Source organism: Callithrix jacchus, chromosome 6 (assembly GCF_049354715.1).
Source record: "Callithrix jacchus isolate 240 chromosome 6, calJac240_pri, whole genome shotgun sequence".
Classification (NCBI taxonomy): Eukaryota; Metazoa; Chordata; class Mammalia; order Primates; family Cebidae; genus Callithrix; species Callithrix jacchus.
In genome coordinates, this window is record NC_133507.1 from 142,941,708 (window position 1) to 142,967,730 (window position 26,023).

At 37.6% G+C, this 26,023-nt stretch overlaps 1 pseudogene; it reads left to right on the top strand.

Annotated features, from left to right (window-relative positions):
- The first annotated feature begins 211 nt into the window (after window positions 1–211).
- Window positions 212–5,952, top strand: LOC100413921 (small ribosomal subunit protein mS33 pseudogene; annotated as a pseudogene).
- The last annotated feature ends 20,071 nt before the right edge of the window (window positions 5,953–26,023 follow it).

Genomic DNA, 26,023 nt, shown 5'->3' on the forward strand with positions numbered 1-26,023 from the left:
AAAGGTGAGGTCCAGAAGCAAGGTTTCACCATGTTGCCTGAGCTGGTCTTGAAAGCCTGGCCTCAAGCAATCCTCCCACCTCAGCCTCTCAAAGTTCTGGGATTATAGACATGAGCTACCATCCCCAGCCTCCTCTGTTCATGGATCTTGAAATAGGCATTAAAACTTTCTTAATTTAAACACGGAACTCTAACTCTTTGCTGCTCAAGAAATGTCCTCCCTTTTAGAATATGCCTTGCACATGTCTCTTCTCAGTGCCCGGATATTTGGTGAAGTTGCCGGGCCTACTGATTCCAAGTCTATGAAAGTAGTGAAACTGTTCAGTGAACTGCCCTTGGCCAAGGAGAAGGAGACTTATGACTGGTATCCAGATCACCACACCTACTCTGGACTCTGCAGACACTCTGACTTCTGGGACTCTACAGAGATGAGCATCAGGATGTTATGGGTGAGCAAAAACAACTGAAGAAGCTTCGTGAAAAGGGGAAACCAAAGAAAGGAGAAGGGAAAGAGCAGCTAAAAAGAAATAGTGTTGGTTCCTGAAGAGGGAGAATTTCTTCCCCAGTGGCAGAGAGAAGAAAGTGCATTTATTATTGTCTTTCCACATATTGGAGGAATGTCATCTTCCTAAATGAAGGTTATTTGGAGGAACACAGTCATGTCCTTGTAGAAATCTAATCCAATTAAATTGTGGCTGGTTTCTTGAACACATTCTAACTATGCAAAATTATTTTGGCCTTGGCCGTGTAATGTGACGTTTACCTAGTTCTCTAATGAAATAAATACATTTTTTTAAAAAAGAATTGTGGTATATTCATGATGTGGAATATTATGTAACAATGAACATTAAAGAGTAGTTACTCGCCACAACACACATGCAAGAATTAACATGTTGACTGAAAGCACAAGTCTCAGAAGACTTCATGAAGTGTGACTCTTAAATAAAGCTCAAAAACAATCAAAGATAAACCATATGCTGTTAGGCCTTAAAATCTATGTAATCAAAACAACTATAAATGCAAAGGAATGATCAACACAACTGTCAGGGTAGTCGCTACTTCACCATAAGATAGGGAGACAGCACATGGGTTGATGTTAAGTGTTGATAATATTTTAGTTCTTAGGTGGATTTTGATGTTCTCAAAACAATTTTCGTGAATAAATAAGAGAGATATGCAATAATAATTGGTTGTGAACCAAGAATTATAATAAATCCAATTCTGTGGACTTAATTAATCAGTATAATTTCCAGTGTTGTTCGTTGGAACCACTAAGGTGATATTAAGACTATTGGCAATTTTATTTATATACTTCCTGATATTAAGAGTGGCAGTTGATGCGTCGGGTGCTATGGCTTATACCTGTAATCCCAGCACTTTGAGAGGCCAAGGTGGGCAGATCACTTGTGCTCAAGAGTTTGAGACCAACTGGGGCAATATGGTGAGACCCCCATCTTTATTAAAAATACAAAAAAAAAAAACACCTTAGGTGGGGATGTTGGTGCATGTCTGTGGTCTCTGGTCCCAGCTACTCAGGAGGCTAAGGTGGGAAGATTGCTTGGGCCTGGCAGCTGGCATTACAGTGAGTCGAGACTGTGCCACTGCACTCTAACCTGGGCAACAAAGCGAGATCCTGTCTCAAAAAAAGAAAAAAAGAGTGGCAGTTAATGTAGATGATCAGTATTTGTTGAAAGGAGAATATATTAATGTATTTACTTACTGCTTGAAGCATGGTTTGAAACATTTTGGTCTCAAATAACAGAACACACAATATACAATGTCTTGACAACGTGAAAAGTCCAAACTTCTCATAACTTGAGAATTCCTGAGGTAATCAAACTCAGGCTCTGTTTTGCCTTCCAGTCTCTGCAATTCTTTCAGCAACACCTTTCTCCTTTTGCCAGTCTCATCCTCAGGTATTTTTTTTTGCTTATGGTTTCAAGACTTGCATCCACAGGCAATGTCATTCAGAAGAAAAAACTCCCAAACCACAAATAAAGGTTTCAGCTAGAAAACACCACACACAAACTCTGGTGTGCCTGGCCGTGCTTGAGCCAGTCCCTGTAGGAAATGGGGGGACTGATCAACACAACTGTCAGGATAGATCAATCTCTTGAGTCAAGGGTTGATGAAAGGCAGTATCCCATAGACTCTGAACTACTGGAGTTCTATTAGGAAACAGGAAAGGGAAATGTATGCCAGAAAAGTACCAAAATATTCACTGCATTTAATTAGGAGTTAATTAGAAATCAATCATTTTTTAAATATCAAAATTAAAATTAATGGTGGAAATTTTTCATATATATCATATATTCATTCTTTAGGAGTCTCTTCCTTAGTACTATCATATAATTCAATTCCTAGCTCTCTTTTTTTATTAATTTTTCATTTTATTTAATATTCTGTGGAAGTGAATTTGACTATAAAAACCAGCATTTCAAGCCTGCAAAGCAATAATTATGCAATTCACTTTTACTGGCCAAAATGCAAAGGGATCCAAAAAGCCTCTCTTACTTAAGAAGTTTTAATAATACTAATTTTTTAAACCATAAAAGAAAGTACACAGTGTTTAAGAAGACAATTTACTAGCCTTCTGGAGGAGTTTCTAATAAAAAGCTTTTCTGCAAATGAAAAGAGAAATAACATAATGTACTTAGATTTCCAGATTTCAATGGAATTTCTTCCATCACAGATTATTTCCTGCTACTTGATCTTCACAAGCCAATGTTTGCTATTCACTTTAAGTTTTTGACAAATTATTGCTTTATACCTAAATAACCACATTCACAAATGCCATCTCCATGAAATACGATGGTCCATCATCAGATAATTAATGCAGCAAAGCAACTGTGGAGACTAGTGTGTCTCAAGTGGTTGCTGTTCAAGGTTAACCTCGTTGCTTTGACATCATAAAATGATAGTGTACCACGTTTCAAAGGGCCTGTTTTAATTAAAATATACAGGCATTGCTAATAGGAATGAAATGTCAGCAGACCTGAAAATCTCTGTGCAAACATTTTCAGTGCCGTTCTTCACTATAACACCACACTGCATTGTCAGTGAGGCGGACAGAATAATAGTGCCTAAAGATGTCTATGTCATAATGCCTGGTACCTGATGTGGCAAATGGGACTTTACAGCTGTGATTCAGTTCAGGACCTTGAAACGGGAAGATTATCCTGGATTATCTCGGTAGGCCTGCCCGACAGAATCACATGGGTCTTTAAAAGCAGAGAATCTTGCCTGGTTGTGAGTAAAGGGTGATTTCTACCCAAGAATCAAAGGGATGCAGCAATTCTGGCTCTGAAGATGGAAGAAGGAGTCCAGAAGCCAAGGAATGTGGGCAGTTTCTGGAAGCCAGAAAAGAGAAGGAAACAGATTTTCCTCTAGAGCCTTCCTAAGGAAGGCAGCCCTGCCAAAACTTTGATTTTAGCCCAGTGAGACCCATGTCAGACTTCTGGAACCAGAAGACAATGAATTTGAGTTGCTTTAAGTCATGAGTTTGTGGTGATTTGCTACTACAGCAAGAGGAAATGAATACAGTCAGCAAATACTGCAATATTTAAAATATATTCAAAATGTTAAATATGTACAAATTATCTCTCATTTAAATTAGGTTTCACATACCTTATATGTTGATAGTGACATATGCTTTTAATTCTTCTGCAAATTCTCAGTTCCTCCATTAAAAAAGACAGAATTTCCTTTAATAGGATTTATTAGGGTAAACCCTTTTTGAATATTCTTTATTTCTCAATCTAATGAATCATAATTAAGTAACTTTGAAATACCGTTTCTGTAGCTCCTTCCGTGCTTAACTATAGTGCTTGATTCTGTTCTTCCAGAATAAATTTTGAAGTGTGCCTCCTGGTGGGTAAAAGAGACTTCTAAAAAACCATCAGTCAGCAGGCAAAGTGCTGAGGTCTACCCTTTACCAATATTTCATATCATGGAAAGAAAAACCCTAAAATCTGAATTCAGTTACTTTGCAGAATCTGCTCCAACCCAGGATGTAAAGCAACATCACATCCAGGGATTGCAACTGACATGTGGTACCTCCTGAGCAGAAGCATGGGAGGCTGATCTTGACCACAGTACCTGGTGTGTACCCTGTTGTTATTGCTGTCATGTGCTGAAGGACTGTACCCTATCACCTTGGCTCCCACTTCATTTCTGTGTTACCCACCCCACCTGCAAGGCTTGGCCCATGGTGACTTCCATGCTGAGTCTCCTCCTAGTTACACCCTGTTTGCTATTTCCAAATTGTTTTGCTTCCTTCTAGAAAATGTAGACAGAAAGGCGCAGGTGTTTTGCCCACATCTGCATAACGTAAACTGTGTATGTATATATACAGTTGTTTTCAGGAGCCCATCTCTGTGGGATGATGGGTAATTCAAATGCCTACCAGACTGAAAGCAGCTTTTGTATACTTGGCTTCTGAAAGAGCTGCTGCTTCCCTCTTGCATGTAATAAAACTGTGATATACATCTAAGTGTATGCATATTTGTTCATATCTTAGTACATAGCACCTGGAAGAAAGACAGAGACCACAGACAAGTTCTAGGACTTGCTCTAGAGAAAAAATATATATTTATGCTATTGTATCAGCCTCTTTAATCACCTGTATCATGGCAGAAAAGATAGCCTGACTAAATAGGACTCTGTTCACAAAATCTGCACATGGTTTTCCACAGTAAAAAACTGCATTTCTGGATTTTTTCTGATTGTACAAGAGTGCCCTTTTAGAGCAATACAGAAAATTAGAAGATGCCCACTTTGAAAAAAATCATGAAATCTTACCCCTCTGAGATTACTTCCAATAATAGCATGGAGTATGCTGTGCCTTTTTTTTTTTTTTTTTTTTTTTTTTTTCAGACAGAGTCTTGCTCTGTCACCCAGGCTAAAATGCAGTGGCTCCATCTTGGCTCACAGCAGCCTTCCACCCTCAAGTGACTCTCGTTCCTCAACCTCCCAAGTAGCTGGGATTATAGGTGCACACCACCACAACCAGCTAATTTTTGTATATTTTTAGTAGAGAAAGGGTTTCACCATGTTGCCCAGGCTGGTCTCAAACTCCTGGCCTACAGCAATCCACCCACCTTGGCCTCAAGTGCTGGTATTACAGGCTTGAGTCACCGTGCCTGGCTACACCGTGTCTTTAGACACAAGCAGATGTAACTTTTCATAAATGAGTAAATGAGATATCAAGATTTTTGGTTTTAATGGATGCTTTTAATATTTTAAATTCAGGTATTGTTTTCATTGTTCTTGTTTGGATTTCTCATTCCTTCTAATTTTTACATTTCCCCATTAACATATTACAGTCATATGTATGTATGTATATATGTATATGTTCCTGCATTTTGGTAGTGTTTTGTGCTGCTAAAAGTCAGGATTTGGAGGAGATGGGATGTTTGCTTAAAAAGATACTTCAGTGAGTTTTAAAAATACAAAGTTTAGCCTGATGCCTAGTATTGATTGAGGGAGGAGAGTCTCTCTGCCTAGAGAAGAATAATTTAGAAAAAGAGTTAATGATTTTCAGCTACAGAGGGAACAGAAGGTTTCCAAAGTGAAGAGAGAGACCTGAAAAAGTGGAGGTTTGCCAGGGCCCGTCAGGATCAGGTGGGGAGGAAACCTGGTCCATGAGAATTCCTCTCAACAGGCACTGCCAATGGACAAGGGAGGCAGGGAGAGCTTCTCTTTTACACTCTTTCTCCTATTCCCTGTTGCCTCGTAATTCTACCTTATCACCCACAATTAGGGACAAGAACAGCGAAGAGATCCGTGCAATAAGAAAACGCAGTGGAATAAGAAAAGAGGGAACCGTGGCAAGGATGAATTTAAAAATTCCGTAGAAGCAGGAAATGATAGTAAAGAAATCGCCCTCAGAGAACGCTCAGAAATTCTGGAAAGCAGTGGTGCTGTAGAGCGTGGACTGAGAATGATGCTTTGAGGAGTAAAGGAAAATGTTAACCTGGGAACGCCAGGACTCAGGAACACCGGGGAGGCTGACAATTTTGATAAAACCTTCTTTGGTGTGAATTTTCATAAACACAACTACCAAGTCTGTGGTAGCCTGTATTTCATCCTATCTTCATTATATTGCCATGAAAATGTCTATGTAAAGTTCTGTTTTTATCATATTCCAGAACAAAAGTGGGTCTTTTTCTCCTTTTTCATCAATTTGGTAGGTAAAACGTCATATACAACGGTAGAATATACTTGCAGTTCATTGATTTCTAATGAGGTTGAAAATCCTTTATTTTTTTTTATTTCCACTTCTGTGAATTTAGGTATTATAATTCTGAATTCAATCATTGAGTAATAGCCAGCTAATCCAGTTATCTCCCTATAAAAATATCCCACATTTTTTAACTTGTAATTTTATAAATGCAGTAAAAAGGACATTTTTAAAAGCAGGACCAAACTTATATTGTAGAATGAGAACAGATTTATTTCACTACATAGCTGGCTTAAGCATACTTATTTGTAACAAACAACAAATAATTTCTTAAAGTAAATGTTCAATTAATATCTCATTGGTATGTGTTGGAAAGTTGGAAATCCCAAGGTAGATGTAGCCAGTAGAATGAGTTGCCTTTGTTCTGGTCAAGCTGGGATCTCTTTTCTATACCGTTATATTCTGCCTTTTTTGGATTCTGCATTTGAGGAAGGGATGAAAGGGATTGAATTCTGCCCTGTTTTCTGGGGAAAAAAAAAATGTTTTCCCAGTTAGGGCTTGGGCCAAAACACAGATAGATTTTCTATGGCTCGAAAACACAAAGCCCATGAACCTCCCTGTATGATAGTAAGTAACTATTCTCCTTCAGTTCAGGATGTACTCGTCAGCTTGGGTTGCTATCCCAAAGAAACACAAGTTGTGTGGCTTAAACAATAGACATTTATTTCTCACAGTCCTGGAGGCTGGAAGTCTAAGATCAGGGTGCTGCCAGGATTGGCTTCTGGTAAAGCCTCCCTTCCTTGTTTCCTGATGGCTGTCTTCTTACTGTGTCCTCACATGGCCTTTGCTTTTGCATGCAGACAGGCGGGTGCGGAGGCGGGTGCAGGGTCTCTTGGAGTCTCTTCCTCCTCTTTTGAGAACACCAATCATGAAAGATTTGGGCCTCACCCACCTTCATTTAACCTTGATTACATTCTCAAAGGCATTATCCCCAAATACAATTATATTGGAGGTTAAAGCTTCACATGTGAATTTTGGGGAATGCAAGTAAGTTCACAGCACAGGAGCTCAAGTTTTACTGTTGATCCCCCATCCAGGAGTATGTAGGTTACGCTGTAGCAGCAGTGTATTGCACAGAGATATAAGGTGGATTTCCAGGATCTCAACTGTCATTTCTGGTTTTCATTGGGAAATATATAATTCCAGACTGAGGGATAAATCAATGGGGTAAATAATACGTAATTCCACATTAACAATCAAGTACTGTGTATGTGATAAATGAAACACACTGTGCAAGAATTATTAAGCAAAATCAGAATAAACATATTTTTAAAATCACTCCTACATACCAAAGCTAAGTATTTCAAAGTTAAGACTACAAATTGAAAATGGCTTAAAAGATTGGGCTTTTGTTAATATATTGGTGCATTAAGAAAACCATCAGCAAACATTCCACCCAGGAGTTTTACCTTTAGTTCTTCTGACATTTGCAAAGGTCCCCTCCTCCCTTCTCTTTTTATTATGAGTTAGGGGCTTTCCAGCTGCAAGGAAGCTTTGAAGTTTCATATCTTTCTAGGACTACTGACTTCCTCTGGAGATATCGCCTTAAATCCTCTTAGAGAATATGCTGCTCAGAGCTTTTGTTCTATATAATCACTCCCTGTTAGAAAGAATAAACTCAGGACCAAGCAACCTGGCTGGGTGCTTAAAGCCGGTTTGTGCAGCCAGATACCACCAGGTGTTGTAGGATTCTGAGAGGAAAGAGAGAGAAGCTCCCCTTGCCCCACCCCATGACAGGCACACACAACCCTGAGAAGGAGCAGTTTTCACCAGTAGTATTTTTACTTGGAATCATCACCACAATATACATCAACAGGCAGGGAATCAGGAATAGGCAGCTGCGTCAGGAAAGAACGTTGAGAGCTGATGTGTGTGTGGATGCATGCATGGATGCACATATGTATGGATGGGTGGAGGGATGTGTATGTCACACACACCCACTCACACTAACACACCCTTAAGAGTTTTATATTTTCTTAAGTGCATCTCTTTATTTTTTTTTCCTTTCAATACTGTTTACCACCTTACAGAGCTCTCACAGAAAAACAAACACCAACAAATTGTTCTCCTCATTATCTCCGAGGCTTCTTTGAATGTTACTTTTATTCTACTATTTAAAATAGTAATTGATTTGGTATTTCAAAGGCATCTGAGCATTTTCCACTCAGGTCCTGTATGTTAACCCTTTGTTTATGAACTTTTAAGATCTCTAGACAATTCCAGAGCCTTTGAGTTACGTTCTACAACCTAACTTTGGCTGTTGCCAAAAGAATAAATCATTAAATATTGGCCCGAGAAGCCTGATTCTAACAGTTTCAATAAGTTTTTCTAATCTGATACAACATTAGTGATATAGATTTTTATATAATTTGTAGATTTTTATATAATTTTGCTTTTATCAGATAAAGGATAAAGCAAAGCTTTTATGCCCTTTTGAAATGCCATTATAAAACAACATTAAAGAACACTTTATAATCCTAACTGGGATTCCAAAAATTTGATGAAATGTCTAACTCTAGATGTCGTTTTTCTACAACTAAGAATGTGTTGTGCTACCATGAATGCAGCAGAGAAGTGACCCATCTTAGAGATACTGTGAAATGGAGAACAGAAGTGACCCAGAGCTCAAGGCATTCTCATCCGTCCACAACTCTCAAGTCCACTGTTCAGAGTGCCCTGCAAAGTGGGTAATCTTTCTCCAAAGCAAATTCTGCTTGGGCTGAGCCTCTCTTTTAGCTTTTTAGCAATCATTGTGTCTAGAATAATAAGCTTTTGGCTTAATGTTATTTTAGGTCATCTCAGGCTTTCTGTACATTGGAGAAGATTCAACTTATAATATGAGAATCTTTTAGACTACCACCAACTACACTATCAAGGACCTTTTAAACTGGGGTACACTGGTTACTTCTGAAAACTGTTTTGTTCCATTATGGCATATTAGAGATCTAAATGGGCTCTGCTTTGCTTGACTATCATGTACACTAAGATACAGTATTAAGAAAACAGAAGCATGATGAGTAAGTAGAATAGAGAAGAATTTTGGAGCAATGAAACTACTCTGACACCAAAACAGTGGATATATGTCATTATGCATTTGTCAAAACCCATAGAATGTACAACACCAGGTGTGAACCTCACTGCAAGCAATGGACTTAGGTGACAATGAAGTGTCAACAAAAGGTCATCCTTTGTAATGAATGTCTCACTGCAGTGGGGGATGTGGATGGTAGGAAGGCTGTAGGTGTGTGAAGGCAAGGAGTGTTTTTTTATTTTTAAAAAAACAGATATGATACAAAAAATACGTTTTTATTTTATTTTTCTTCAGTTCCTGTCACACAGCTCCTGAATCCCTTGGAATTTGGTGAATAATAGGAGGGTCTTTTTTATTCACAAATATAACCATATTAAATCAATAGAGCAAGATAATATAACAGTTGTAAATATACATGCACCCAACATTATAGAACCTAAATATGTAAAGCAAATATTAATAGATCTGAAGATTGAGATAGACTGCAATATAATGATAGTAGGGGACTCCAACACCACACTTTGCTCACCTAGCCATAACATCAGGAAGAAATCATTGGACTTAAATGACTCTAGACCAAATAGTACTAACAGACATATATAAATCATTTGCTCCAATAGCAGCAAAACATAGATTCTTCTCAAGTGTATGTAGAACATTCTCTAGTATAGCTATTATGTTAGGTTACAAAACAAGTCTTAACAAATTTTTAAAGACTGAAATCATATCAGGTATCTTTTCTGACCCCGAAACTAGAAATCAATAATAGGATGAAGTTCAGAAAATTCAAAAACACATGGAAATTAAACAACGTGCTCTTGTCCAACAAATGGACCAAAAAAGAAATTAAAAGAGAAATGTAAAACTATATTGAGACAGATGAAAATGGAAGCATAACATGTTGAAACTATGGAATACAGCAAATGCAGTTCTAAAAAGAAAGCTAGAACTATAAATGTATTACATCAAAAGCTATAAATGTATTACATCAAAAAATAAGCAAGATCTCAAATATCTTAATGTTGCACCTCAAGAAATTAGAAAACCAAGAACAAACTAAGCCTGCAGTTAGTAGAGGGAAGGAAATAATAAAACTAGAATAGGAGTAAATAAAACAGACTAGAAAAAAATTTAAAAGCTCCATGAAATTAAGTAAGTTTTTTTCTTTCTTCTTTTTGCAGAGACGGGGTTTCACCATATTGACCAGGATGGTCTTGGTTTCTTGACTTTGTGATCCTCCCACCTGGCCTAACGTGCCAAGCCAAGTTAGTTTTTAAAAAGATAAAATCAATAAACATTTAGCTATACTAAATAGAAAAAAGAAAAAAAAAGCCAGATACATGAAATTAGAAATAAAAAAAAAAGACATAACCACAGATATTATAGAACTACAAAGGGTCATTAAAGACAGCTATAAATAACTATACACTAATCAACTCAAAAACCTAGAGAAAATGGATACATTCCTAGACATATAAAACCAACCAAGATTGAATTATGAAGAAATAGACTATCTGAACAAATCAATAATGAGTAAAAATATTAAATCAGTAATAAAAAGTCCCTAATGAAAGAAAAGCCCAGAACCTGATGCTTTTACTGCTAAATGTTAGACAGTTAAAGAACTAATACCAATTCTTCTCAAAGTCTTTCCATAAATTAAAGCAGAGAGAATACCTCCAAACTCACTTTACGTGGGTAGTTTACAATGAAATAAAAGCCAGATAAGAACAATATAACAAATAAAACTACAGACTGATATTTTTTGATGAAAACATTCTCAAAAAACATGCTAGAAAACTGAACTTAACAGCACATTAAAAATATCTTTCATCAGTATCAAGTGGGATTCATACCAGGGATGCAAAAGTGGTTCAACATATGCAATCTAGAAATGTAATATAACACACTGACAGAATAAAGGACAAAGACCATATGATTATGTCAATAGATGCAGAAAAAGCATTTGACAGAATTAAACATCCTTTCATTATACAAATGCCCAACAAATTAGACATAGAAGGATGTAACTCAACACACTAAAGGTCATATATGATGATCCTACAGCTAATATTGTACTCACTAGTGAAAACTTGAAAGCTTCTTCTCTAAGATCGGGAATCAGACATGAATGTTCATTCTCACCACGTCTATTCAACATAGTACTGGAAGGTCTAACCTGAGCAATTAGGTAAGAGAAACAAATAAAAGTCATCCAAATTGGAAACAAAATTTTTTTTAATTGCCCGTTTGCAGATGATATAATTTTATATTTCAGAAATCCTAAAGACTTCATCAAAAAATTGTGAGAATTAATATTCAGTACATTTGCAGCATACAATACCAACATACAAAAATCAATAGTGTTTCTATATACTAACAGCAAACCATCTGAAAAAGAAATTAATAAAACAGTCTAATTTTCAATACATACAAAAAAACACAAAATATTTAGGAATAAATTTAACCAGGGGGTGAAAGATCTTTACACTGAAACATAAAACATCAATAAAAGAAATTAGACAAGAATCAATGGAAAGATATCCCCTGTTCCTAGTCAGAAGAATGAATATTATTAAAATGTCCTTGCTACTATTATTAAATGAGGACTCACCACCAAAAGTGATGTACAGGCTCAACATGCTCACTATCAAAATACTATCGTACAATACGATGACTACAGTTAATAACAATATATCGAATTCTCAAAAAATACAAAGAGAATCAATTTTAAATGTTCTTGCCACAAAAATGATAATTTTGTGAAATAATGCATAAGTTAATTAGCTATATTTAGCCATTATGCAATATACATATATTTCAAAACATCATTTTGTACACAATAAATACATACAATTTTATCATCCTATTAAAAATTAAACTTACAACAAAAGCACCCTTGGATCACACCTGAATTTATGCTAATGAGACAGCTTTGAGTGGGGCTCCTAGATAGCCTCAGGATGGGCCTTGTCACCAGAAAGACCAAATCATTCGAGCTGGAAATTTCAGTTCCACCCACCAACCTATTGAGATGGAAGGAAGCCTGGAGGCTGGGTTATAAAAAGTCTTGAACAATAAGATTCAGATAGTGTCCCAGTTGGTCAGCACACTGAGGTCTTGGGAGGGCAGTGCACCCAGACACGACACAGAAGCTCTATGCTACCCTCCACCCCAGCAACTCACCCTATGTATCTCTTCTATTTGTCTGTTACTGGATTGTGGCCTTTATAATAAGCCAGTAAATGTCAATTAAGTGTTTTCCTGAGTTCTGAGAGATATTCTAGTAAATTATCAAACCTCAGGAGAGGATTATAAGAAATCTTGGTTTTTGGCCAATTGGTCAGAGATACTAGAGGCCTGGGACTCGAGACTGGTATCTGCAATGATACTTGAGACTGGGAGTCCGGTGGCAACACAGGGCCCTTTAGCATGGGGGTCTCCCACTACTCCAGAGCCCTTTACCATATGGAGTCTGCCCCTAACTCCAAGTATATAGTATCAGACTGGAACTGCATTGTGGAATACTTGGTGTCAGAGGATTTGGGAATCTCACAGTAGGTAAACACAATTGAGAAGCGGTTAAATGAAGTTGGACATAAGCGTTGAATACAACATTAACCTTAATGTATTCAGTTTTAGGGCATCAAAGACATAAATATAAAAGGCTTCTCATGATCTAGGACCACTCCTAAATTAAGATGAAGAGCAGACTACAAATCAATGCAGTAATGTTTATCTAGAATACAACTAGACAAATATGCTGTCTTTATCAGATCTAACCTAGCCCTTTTCTAGTATTCATATCCAAAGACTGTATAGACAGAATGCACGATTCTCTTGACAGTAAGTGAATGAATACACAGGCCCTACTGTGAATTTCATTCAGTGTTTTCTCTAGCAGAAAGTATGACTCATAGTCATCCTTTATACACATATAATACTTTTTATTTACAGGCACTTTTATATCCATTATTTCATCTGATCTCACTTATTTGCAACCAGTGCTGCTCCTGAATTTCAAATGTCATAAATCAAATTCAGAATTCTCGGTGAAACTCAAGAAGAAATTCATTGCTCTGTCAGTCAGGTGTTACATTGCCTGAGTAGCAGATATACATAAATGAACAAGCTGGGTGGTCCCATTTATTTTGCTGATTTTATGCTATGCCTTTGCAAAACTGAAATTGTAATTTAAGAGGTCTATTGCACAGCTTCAGAACAGCAAGACGTTATTTGTTTCAAGCTATATTTGCTCCTGTGTTTTCAGCCCAAAGTCAAATGCAAACATCCGCTAGTATCCTATTTATGACAAAAAAATCATATTCAAAAAAGTCTCAGCAGATGATCAATGATGAAAGATGTTATTAGCATAGGTGGTTAAAATAGAGGAGAAAGAAAATATTCTTAATAATTCCAAACACTTTGAAAGGGAGGGAAATATGAAGCGTCATTCTTAGATTACTGGGGAATAAAATCATATGCTTCCAGGACTAATTCAATAAAGATGAAATCTAAATAAAAGAAGACTTAAAAAAAAAGTCAATGACTAAATTTTTTTACTCACATTAAGAGGAACCACTAATAGCCCCATGCTAGAGATGAGGAAATATTAACAGATGTCAACCTGAGATCATCAAAGGTCAGAATGTAGTCTAAAGAGAGTTTATTCAAGCACAAAGGTTGAGACTGCAGCACAGGACACACTTCTAAGTTGCCTTGCAGGGTGCTCTGCTCTGGAGAACAAAAGAGAGGCTTAAGTTTATAAAGATAAAAATGACCAATCAGCAGAGGGGATGATTACAAAAGCTGTTCATCAGGAATTCTTATTGGTTTACATAAATGACATTGGTTTGTGATTAGCTATACATTGTTAAACTGCAGAATATCTGGCAATTTATGGCTTCTTGGTGTCAGTTAGTCTAAAGCCTGCATTGCAAGTGGCTTCAAGAGGTAATTCTTGAGCTCACGGGGGAGTGAGATATAGGGACTATTACATTTTAGATACTTTTTTGGGACTGATCATTTAAAAGAGCTCTCATTCCTCAGACAAAAGGTGTTTTTATTTTCTTTTTCAGATACATCATCAACCCATGGAATGTATTTCACCAGATATACAAGACAAAGTGTTGTAAACTAAAGTGCAAACGTGAGTCCTAGAAAACTCTCAGTCATCTTCACCTGAGCAAACAGTCAAAGGACACCAATCGTCAGCCAGTCACTGGGTCCCTGTACCAAACCCTTTGTTCCTAGCGGTTCCCAAGGATTACATATCTTACAACAAATCTGACAAAGTGAACAAGCAAAGACATACATTTTTAGTGTAAATGCATTTGAATCATTCCAAATATATGTACTGGAAATAAAAGCCCTGTAACTTTAGTTATAATTTTTAGTATCCAACAAAGTGATCAAATCCATTAACATTCCTCCGAATTAAGACAAATTCTGCATCTCAAAAACCATGGAGAAGCTGCAGAAGCTTAAAGAAAGGAACCCTAATATGAAAATTTAACTCTAGATCCAAGTCACTTCTGACCTAACGGAGCTGAGCAGGCTTCTCTTCTGAATGACAGCGAGAGAAAACCAGTACCCGCTGTCATCTGGGCTTCAAATCCCAAATCTGCCACTTAGTCTCAATCTGTAATTGATAATATGGTGAATTCTAGTTTAGATATTGAAATGAAATAATACTAGTTTATAAGGCTCAGCAATCGAACAGTATTAATACCAAGAAGAAAAACAGAATGTGGATCTATCCAGCTGTATTCAGGCTAATCTAAACTAAGCATGTCCAGAAGTCAGGAGGTGACATGAAGGACAATGTTGAGCATGGGTGTGTCAACTGTTTACCAAGTGCCTATGATGTGTCAGGTAAATTACACAAGTCTACCACAATAAGCAGAACAGAACCCTCACCTTCAAGATGCTAACCATCTAATAAAATAATATCATATGGCAAGTTTTCTACAGAGTTTTGGGTTAATGGGTTGTCTGCTCAAAGGTGTGAAGAATATTGCAGTAAAAAATAATAGCTCTCATCCAGGTGTGGTGGCTCATGCCTGTAATCCCTGCACTTTGGTCGGGAGTTCGAGACCAGCTGGACCAACATGGAGAAACCCTGCCTCTACTCAAAATGCAAAAAAAAATTAGCCAGGCATGGTAGAGGGCACCTGTAATCCCAGCTACTCAGGAGACTGAGGCAGGAGAATCACTTGAACCCAGGAGGCCGAGGTTGCAATGAGATGAGATTGTGCCATTGCACTCTAGCCTGGGCAACAAGATGAAACTCTGTCTCAAAAATAATAAATAAATAATAGCTTTCTTGTGCCAGGCACTGCTCTAAGTGTTTTACATATATTCACTTTTTAAAGCTTTCAATCCATCCAGTTAGGTAACTGCTATTATTATCCCTGATTTTACTGACAGACACAGGGAGGCTGAGTAGCTTGCTGAACATCACACAGCAGGGTTTTCAGAACTTTGCATTTTGAATTTCTTAAAAAGATTGGAGTACAAATATTTCCCAACTTTTTTGATCACAGAAATTTTCTTTTTCTCTAATGGACCATTTCATAGAAACAACGTTTTAAAGGAAATGCCAACGGAAAGATGACGTAACAAGCTAAAGGGAAAGAATACAACTTTAATTCCAATTTTACTTTGCTCTATGCCATCAGCCACATTGAAGGTTTAGTTTATTTCATTTCATTCATTTTGAGAAAGTTAAAGTTCCAATAGACTACCTCTATTGTCTTGCCTTTGTGCTCAAGGATCAGACTATCACTTCTAACGGATTTGGGACTGAAAGTGACTGTGGACCAGATGTCAAGGCTGGCTTTTCAGCACACCTAGTAATGACTGCATCCTGGAGATCAAGATCATTACGGAGCCATAACTTAGAGAAGAAAAAGAAATCTGACAAGTCTTTTTCCTAACAAGATCAAAGAGATTGTGACAGATTGTGAAAATACAGCCTTATTTTTCAACTTGCTAATTTGTCTTCTTGCTGCTTCCCCGAGAGAGGCTGCTTATGAAGGGCCCTTTCATAGAGGAAGTTTAACAAGTGGTTGACGAAGCCCTTCCCAGCTGAACGGTTTGAATGGCTTGAATGATTTAACCTTGGGTGAGCAAATATGGCTTTCACTGATTTGCAAGTGACAAGGTGCAAAGGGGAAAAGGAACGTTATTTTTATTTAGTTGGAATCTGAGTTTTTAGCAACACAATCACAGATCATTGTGGGCTTCTTGAAAGCAAAGTAGAAGGTGACATAGGCAATTATGTATCACCTATACTCAGCTCTCAAACCCAGTGAATAATACTTAAATTTGAATGTTCTTTATCCCTCCCCCAAATATAAATATTCTAAAAATAATGAATGACAAAATGGTAAAATTGCTTATTACCTTGGTCAGACTTAAGCAGCTCCTTTTGCGACTCATATGCTTCTAGCACACATTTTAATAAAGATAAATTTCACAATACTGCACTGTGATTAATATAGTCCCTTTTCTGTACAACAGTTTAACGGAGGTCAAATTTGGGAAGGTTTTTTAGAAAGTATTCCAAATGCATTAGATATCTCCAACCAAGGATTATGAAACTACAATCATAATTAATATTCGTAGATCTCTATACTGTTTACAAAATACAGGATGTGAGAAAATCGAGAAGGCTGAAGGTAAGTGGATGAGAGTCCTCCTGACTGATGCTTCTGTTCTCTCACAGGAAAATAAAGCAAGGTCGTTAGCAGGTAGAGCAGGGGACAGGAGATGGGGTGCAATACCCATCTGAGATTTGTGGCCAGAAATTAAAAGTAAAAATATTCAGCAATCATTTGTATTTTTCTGTGGGAACATTTGACTCAGAATACAAGCCTAAAAAGAAGAGTTGATTACCCAGAGCAGGAACTTCTGTGAACATTAGCAGGAAGGAGAGAAAAGCAAAAGAGTTACATTTTTATGTGTATTTATATATTTTGAGACAGAGTCTCACTCACCCTGTCATGCAGCCTGGAATGCAGTGATGTGATCTCAGCTCACTGCAACCTCCACCTCCAGGGTTCAAGTGATTCTCTTGTCTCAGCCTCCCGAGTAGCTGAGACTACAGGCACGTGCCACCATGCCTGGCTACTTTTTGTATTTTTAGTAGAGATGGGGTTTCATCGTGTTGGCCAGACTATTCTCCAACTCCTGACGGCAAATGATTTGCCCACGTTGGCCTCCCAAAGTGCCAGGATTACAGGCATTAGCCCCCATGCTTGGCCTGGCAAAGGGGTTATATTTGCTATATTTGCAAGAAAGTGTTGCAATTACAGACAATAAAATCTTATCTGGGTTTTTTTTTAAGCAAATGAAAACACAAAATAGAATAAATGAGAGTGAGATGGTGGTAGATTTGGTGGACAGGAGGTCTTTTGAGGTCAAGGGTATGAGCCTGGGAGTCCATGGCTTAGTTGCATAGAAGATCAGATAATTAACCTTTGAATAAATTATCTCAACTGCTCCCTACCAGGCCAAAAGAGAATTATTATTGCCATTTTACTGATGAGGAAAATGAAGCTCAAAGAATTTCAACGTCTTATCTAAAATCACAGAGTACATAATAGTGGGAATCAGGACTGCAACCCCGGTCTTTGAACTGCAAATCCTGGACTCTCAACAGAAGAATAAGGATAATTGCCTAAGATATTTCATGACATCTCCACTATTCATTTAGTTCATTACCCTCCAAAAGAATGCCTTTTCTGGGAGAATAAAGAAAAATGATGTTTGGATTAAAATGCTGAATGGTACAGCCACAGAAGACTAAAATGATATATCTTTGTGACTATTCCCCACCCAACATGGGAAAATAAAATTTGGAACCCCGAGACTTAAAAAAATAGTTTCAGTGCATCATCAGAAGGTGTCTAGTGTTGAATTTTAGATCTTACTTACATGTTAGCAGTACTGCAGAACAGAACTAGTATAGAGCTGCCTATCAAAGTCCTTGATCATGAGAAACTACTCTCTCCCACATGACATTGTGACTCTCAGTTTAGGAGCCTAAGTTTAAAATTGCTTCTGTTCCTTCTATTCTCAAGGGATCCTTGAGAATTCACATGAGAGGCATCTGATCCAAAACACATGTGTTATTCTTGCCCATTCAAAGAGATGGCAACCACATTGCACTTGAGTTTTCACAGAAGAAAAACAAGGTCTACTTTCATTTTATGCTTAGGGAAGCAAGAAAATTTCAAGTGAGCAAGTTCGTTCCACTCCTATATAGATTGTGAATTTTGCCCAACTAGACAGATATTGGGAAGTAAATATCACGACAGGTAGAATACACAAACCAGCAAGGCTTTATGAGCCATTCAGTGCTTTTGCTTTATGGATGCAGACAATACTTACTTGTGCCCTGTCTTTTTTTTTTAATTTTATTTTTAAGAATATAAAGTACAAGAACCCCTGATATCAATATGGGAAAATGTAAGTAAGGATGCAAAACCAGAACTAGAGAAAATGTACATATGAGTATAAAATAAAGATGAGTGAAAAGAAAGAACGTACAGATGTACAGGCTGGGAAGGTCTCTCTCAATGCGATCATTGATCTGTAAATGTGGCTTAAACTTCCTGGAGGTCACTGTGGGAGGAAGTCTACCAAGTCAGGTTATTGGTTTAATAACCAATATTCATTATTTAAAACCAGGTTTTCACATCTCTGAACTCAGTGTTCTTCCCCTCAGGGTGTTTTCTTTACTTCCTCTTAATGAATGCAGGTGCAAGCCTCAGATCAGCCTGCACCTGCTCTCTGGACTGACCTCACCAGAGAGCCAGTGCCACCCACAAAAGGAAACCCAGATAGGGAAGAACTGTTACTCAATAGCTGCCTTGAGAAGTGTTCTGTCTGATTAATCTAAAATTACCTCTATTTTGATTTTGTTGTTATTATTAATGTTGCTAGTGGTTAGTTGGTTTATATACCACCTTTTCCAATACCTGGATCTTCTGGTTTCACATCATCTTCCTGAGCTGTATATGACCCTGGAGTACCCACTACTGCCCAGGATAGAGCTGCACGAGTGTCCACTGCTCCTTCCTTTGGTGTCCTGGTTCTAATTCTTGGATAATGACCCTCATATAGCTCTGATGATAGTTCAATCTCCTCTCCCAACCCATACGACTGAAACTGAATGGATTTCAAATATATCTTCAAATATATCTTTAAAACTCAGTGACAATCCTCCAAATAATGACTAACGAAAGAGCACTGGAGATAAGCAAAGTCATTAATGGAAATAGGTAAAACAAGATAAAAAGACCCAGACCATGCCTATGTCTTTCTCGCCCCTAAATCAAAGGCCATGCATTGTTGATGTGTTATTAAATATATTGATCTCATTTGTGCTGTTGGTAACATGGCCCTAAAGCTTGGGGGACAGGTAGAAGACGTTTGCAATCAAATCTGGCACAGTGCCCAGCAGAACATTTACTTCATAGATGCAATGTTACTGATGATGAAAACTTCAGAAGGGTGGAAATAATTTGGAAAGCCTTCAGAGGAAAGCAACAAAGATAGCTGTTAAACAGTTGAAAATGATCTACACTTAGGGGAAGGTTTGTAGAACCAGGCTATTTAGCCTGCAGAAGAGGCAGTTAAGTGCGGCGTGATAGTAAATCCATGCTTACAAGGTATCAGTTATAAAGATCATAAACAACTCTTCTCACCTTGACCCATTACAGAACAAGAGAGAAAGAACCTGAGTGGCAAATCAAGAATTTCAGCTCTATGCAAACATGAATTTCAGCCATTTACATCTATGCATGCAAGATTTGCATTTTAGCTCTGTGCAAATCAAGAATTTCAGCCATATACATCTATGCATGCAAGAGCTTCTTTTGAAAATCAAAGTTTTGGGTTTTGTGGCAAAGAGATTGTAATTCATCTCCTGAAATAAAAAAAAAATGGAACAGCAACCTCTTATCTTCCACCCTCTCCATTTTACAATGACAATCTTTGTTGTTCATCAGCTGCAATATTCTTTCAGATTTTTTATACTTTACATATACATGCGTATTTAATATCAGACGCCTGTCTAGAAAGCAACATGCACTTAGTATACTGGATTTTGTGCCTGAAAACAGTTGTTTAAAGTGCCCAACTCCAGCACTTTACTCCAGGAACACCTTATAATGGTCATTTTCAGCAGTCTGTTTAAATCCCCTGGATTATCTATTTGAAGTCATAAATGTGCTAGCGCCCAGCAACTGAACCTCCTGTGAACCCATGTTATTTTTTAAGGTTGTTATAGATGGATTTGGTTACTAATATTTTATGGAGAAGGGACACACTGCCACAGAATATAAACAATTTCTCCTTTTGCATAAATCACCCTTCCCCTGTGTGGTAGAGTAGCCCCTGGAACAGCTGGTATCTGAGGATGGCTGTTTACTTAAGACTTTGTTCTGAAATCGATAAGAACTGACAAGCTAAGGAAGTATATATATACTTCCCTTTATATATATATATATATATATATATATATATATATATATATATATATATTCATATATGGGGACGTCTCAAACACAAAGCATAAAATCTTCATCATTTAGGCTTCATTTCAGTATTTGCAGATATAAACAGGTCCATTTGGTTGGATTTAGCTCTGCTCAATTAAAGCTGAATTTATGTCATACCATCAAGCATCGGTATTGACATTTGGTGGCATTCAAGATGTTATTTACACTCAGTGTGCTGAACGTCCACGCAACTGTTTGTATTAGGTTCAAGCCTCAGGCTCCTTGTTTGTTGAGGTTCACCTAATGTAGTTTAGCCCCATAAAGATTCCTGAAAGAGGCTCTTTGAGCTAAAGCAACTCCACAGAAAGTCATGCATGTGCAGCACAAAATATATCAGCCATCTGTCAGGAAAATGTATCCATATGCTTCTTAGTACATTTGTCAAATCAGACATCGGCTCAAGTCCTCATAATCATGTTGGAGAAAGAGCAATTCTCACCTAGCTGCCCCCCTCAAATCTGTTGACCTTAAATAGCTTCCTATTTTACTGTTTTCTCATATATTAATAACATTTAATTTTCTTGATAATCCTCTGAAGTATCATTACTTCTAGTTTATTAAAAAATTGAAGCTGACAGAGATTGAGATTTGTCCCAAGATTGCATAACCAGCAAATGGCAAAACTCATGAACTCTCAGCAAAGAGAGCAATACACTACACTATAGTTACCTGCTATTGGGATGGGGGGAAAATACGCACACACGTACACACACAAGTACACACAGATATATACATATGAAGGTTTTTTTGTTTTTTGGTTTTTTTAGACAGTGTCTCACTCTGTCACCCAGGCATGCTCCACCATGCCCAGCAAATTTTTGTGTTTTTAGTAGAGACGAGGTCTGGCTATGTTAGCCAGGCTGGTCTCCCACTCCTGACCTCAGATAACCAGCCCACCTCAGCCTCCAAAAGTGCTGGGATTACAGGCATAAGCCACTGTGCCCCGCCATCCATGTGTTTTTATATATACATATATGTGTAAATGTGTGTATGTATACACAAACCATAAAGTTAGCAAATATACCTATCTTTTTATTAGAAAAGTTTAGAATTATACATACATATATATATATATTACTCCATACTCTGAAGTTCTTAAAAGGTCCAATGGATTGCAGATATTATTAGACTTAATTTACAATAAGAAAAGACTTTCCCTGTGACTTACTTGGCACAAGAAAGAGGAGTCATTTTTCTCTGCCTCAAAGCTTTCCATGTCACTGTCATATTCTAAATATCTAATGAATTGACTTTTCTCATATTGCCCTCTACTTTTACACTGCTCAGGTGCCAGCCAGAGAAAACTGAAACTCTTCCTATTAGTCTCTTCTTTGGCTCAAGACACTAAAGGCTACTGCTGTAGAATACGAATATACTATCTGACAGTGATTAAACAGTGGTTACTTATTAACATCTTAGCACAAGCTAAGTTAAAAAGTAACTAGCCAAACATATGGCAAGACCTCAAGAGACTGGAACTTCAGGTAGTTATGTTTTTGTGTGACAGCTGGAAAGGTCTATATAGAGCCAGGGAATTTAAGCTTATTCGATGCTCGTCCAGAAGATGAGTCAAAATCACTGCCAGACAATAAAAGTGCATCAATAGCCATGAAGAGTCAAGACGGTCCCTCTAAATAGATGTGATTCAAGAATGAATCCAGGGCATAAAGAGAAAAGCACTGAATTTCTTCTGCTGGTAAACTTGCCAAAGTTTTATGATGCAATTTTCAAAACATTAATCTGAACTACTCAAATTCATATCATTAATTACTTCCAGCTTCTTTACTTGTACAATGTTGATTAATCCAGCCTGCCAGCATGATTCCTGGAAGGAACTCATATAACAATGGTAGCAGGAGCAGATGCTAGTGCCTGACACATCCACAGATTCATGTGGACTAGAAAAATGTGAAAGCTGGGGGTAATGAGCCACACACACCTGTAATCCCAGCAATTTGGGAGGCTGAAGCAGGCAGATTGCTTGAGCTCAGGAGTTTGAGACTAGCCTGGGCAACATGGTAAAACCCTGTCTCTGCAAAATATAGAAAAATTAGGCAGGGATGGTGGTGAATGCTTGTAGTCCCAGACATTCAGGAGGCTGAGGTGGGAGCACTGTTTGAGCCCAAAAATTGGAGGTTGCAGTGAGCTGAGGTTGTACCACTACACACCGACCTGGGCAGCAGAGCGAGACCCTGTCAAAGAAGAAAGAAAGAAAGAAAGAAGAAAGAAAGAAAGAAAGAAAGAAAGAAAGAAAGAAAGAAAGAAAGAAAGAAAGAAAGAAAGAAAGAAAGAAAAGAGAAAGAAAGAGAGAGAGAGAGGGAGGGAGGGAGAGAGAGAGAGAGAAGGAGAGAGAAAGAAAGAAAGAAAGAAAGAAAGAAAGAAAGAAAGAAAGAAAGAAAGAAAGAAAAGAAAAGAAAAAAGAAGAAAAAGAAAAATATGTAATCTCATCCCAAACCAAAATTCTTAGGTGTTCACCATTTAGGTATGATGTTGGACTTCAAGATCTAGACTTGTAACATACATTGAGACAACCACTTGTCGCATGGGGCTACTTACTGTAAATTTAAATTAAATTAAAAATCAACTTCTTAGTTTCACTAGGCACCTTTCAAGGGCTCCCTAGCCACGAGGGGTCAGTGGCTACATTATTGGGCAGCACAGATATAGAACATTGTCTTTATCACCGAAAGTTCTATTAGATAGCACTGGCTTTAGAGAATAAGACGTGATATTTCTCTAAAGTTGGGGTTCAAGATTGATATCTGAGGAGGTAAATGGCAGCCTAAATAGAAACAGAGAGGTCAAGTGTGGGATTGCCTAAGAATGCTGGCAGAGTGACTTCTAAAATTCACCAGGGGTAAGTAATGGCACACATACCTCAAATATAAATTCTCACTCAGCTTCACAGTGTGTTTTAATGTAAAACATTTAAGGAAACTGGCCTTGTTCTAGACTGGTCAAAGACAGATTAGGTAGAAACTTGAACATCATCACTAACAAATTGCTTTGCCTGTGTTGGCAGAGCGTCAAGTTTCCCTCACATGAAAACATGACAGAGCTGTTTTAGCCTGTGTTTCTAGGAAACAGCACTCTCTCATCTTCCAGATCCAGGAGATTCTCAAACTCTCCAAAGTGCTTGATGGTTCTCTCCTTTCTTTAAACCTCATCGCCCTGCCCCAGTTCACCTAGTTCAGGTCCTTTTGCAAGAGTCTCCTAACTGGGTACCTCCTCTACCTCTCTCTCCAAAGCACCTTTCACCTTGCCCCTGGAGTTTCTTTTTTAAATATACATCTGATCATTTATTTCTCCATTAAAGGCGATTGTTAATTCTAGTAGCCTAAATTTTCCAGATTTATGGGTTTACTTTTAATGTCCAAATTAAATAATAAACACACATATACAAGTCTTTCTAATATATAACTTATTTATTATACAAGATAAATAAGGGTATAGGTATCTCTATCTGTGAATTAATTCCTGGGCATGAATAATATACCTGCTACCTCTTGCCCTAATCAGTCACTCTTGTGTCCTCTTTTTGTTTCCTTTTGATATCTGGTAAGCATTTCCATAGGTTGGTGCCCTCTCCAGCACCACAAGATAAAGTAAGAATGAGGCTTTATTCTTCATTCTAAAGACACTGCTAACACAAAGCTACATAAGGTTTAGTACTTTACTCATTATTCTGACAATCTAAGGATCACATAAGAAAGAAGTCATGCAGGAAGGGTAAATTTAAGCTCCATATAAAATATTAGGCTTCTAAAGTCCGTAAACCCTACCTGATCCACAAACACCACTCCTGGCTATCTCTTCATTCAGTACCTAATCTGAGGTCATGCTATCTGGCTCTAATGCCCACTCTGATCTAAGCACCTGCTCCCTTTTTCTTCTCTGCCCAAATCCTAGAGGCACAAGAACCTACCTCGTCCTACTAAAAGTAAAAGCTCATGTTGCATAACTTCCCATTCCAAAAAATATTTCTTTATCTTGCACAACTGTCTGACTTCTTGGGCCTGAATTCTACGTCTTGATTTTATAGGAATAAAAATCCTAATAAAGTACTTTTTAAACGTGAAGATATTTATTCCCCAAAAGACAAATTGTGAACATGAAAACTTTTCATAAAATAGTATCACATTCACAGCATATGGGCAAACCCTACATAATGTAGTTGAAGGAGAATTAAATGCAAAAAGGTGTTAGAAAACTAGGTGCATTTCTCCATCTTGGATGTGTAATTTTGGTCAAGTCAGGGAATCTCTCTGCATTTCTATTTTTCTCATCTACAAAATGAGAATATGATATTGTATGCAAAAAATTATAAGCTATGATGTACACATTTGGACGTCATATTTACCATTATTATGATTCACACATTCAAGACACACCATTCTTTATTTATGACGTTAAGCAGATTGAGGAGGAAGAAGAGGAGGGATGCTTTTGCCATCTGCATATGAGTGAATCCATGCAGTTCAAACCTGTGTTATTGAAGGGTAAACTGTATATACTTATCAAGACCCAGCTCAAATGCCACCACTTTCATGGGGTCTTCCCTGCTACCTGTCTAGGCTAGGAATTCCTCCCATAGGCTTTATATCACTGAGTGGCATGCAATAGGTTCTCATTAAATATTTACAAAATTAATAAGTTAGTATTTCATTTTCCCTTAAAACTATAATATTCTGGCCAGGTACAGTGGCTCACACCTGTAAATCCAGCACTTTGGGAGACCGAGGCAGGCATATCATGAGGTCATGAGATCGAGACCATCCTGGCTAGCATGGTGAAGCCCCTTCTCTACTAAAATACAAAAAGTTAGCTGGGCACATACCTGTAGTTCCATCTACTCTAGAGGCTGAGGCAGGAGAATCGCTTGAATTTGGGAAGTGGAGGTTGCAGTGAGCCGAAATCACACCATTGCATTACAGCCTGGGTGACAGTGGGAGACTCCATCTTCAAAATAAAAAAATGTTATGAGGAACAGGGCAGTCACTTATAACAACTTTTTTGCAGCATCTAAAATTGTGTTTTACACATTGAAAGCATATAAGTAATATTTGTTGAATAAAACATAACTACTGCTACTAATAGTGACATTTTAATAGGAGGTTACAATGTTCTATACATGATGCAACTGACCACAGATGCATGGGTGAATTTACATAAAATTAAAACC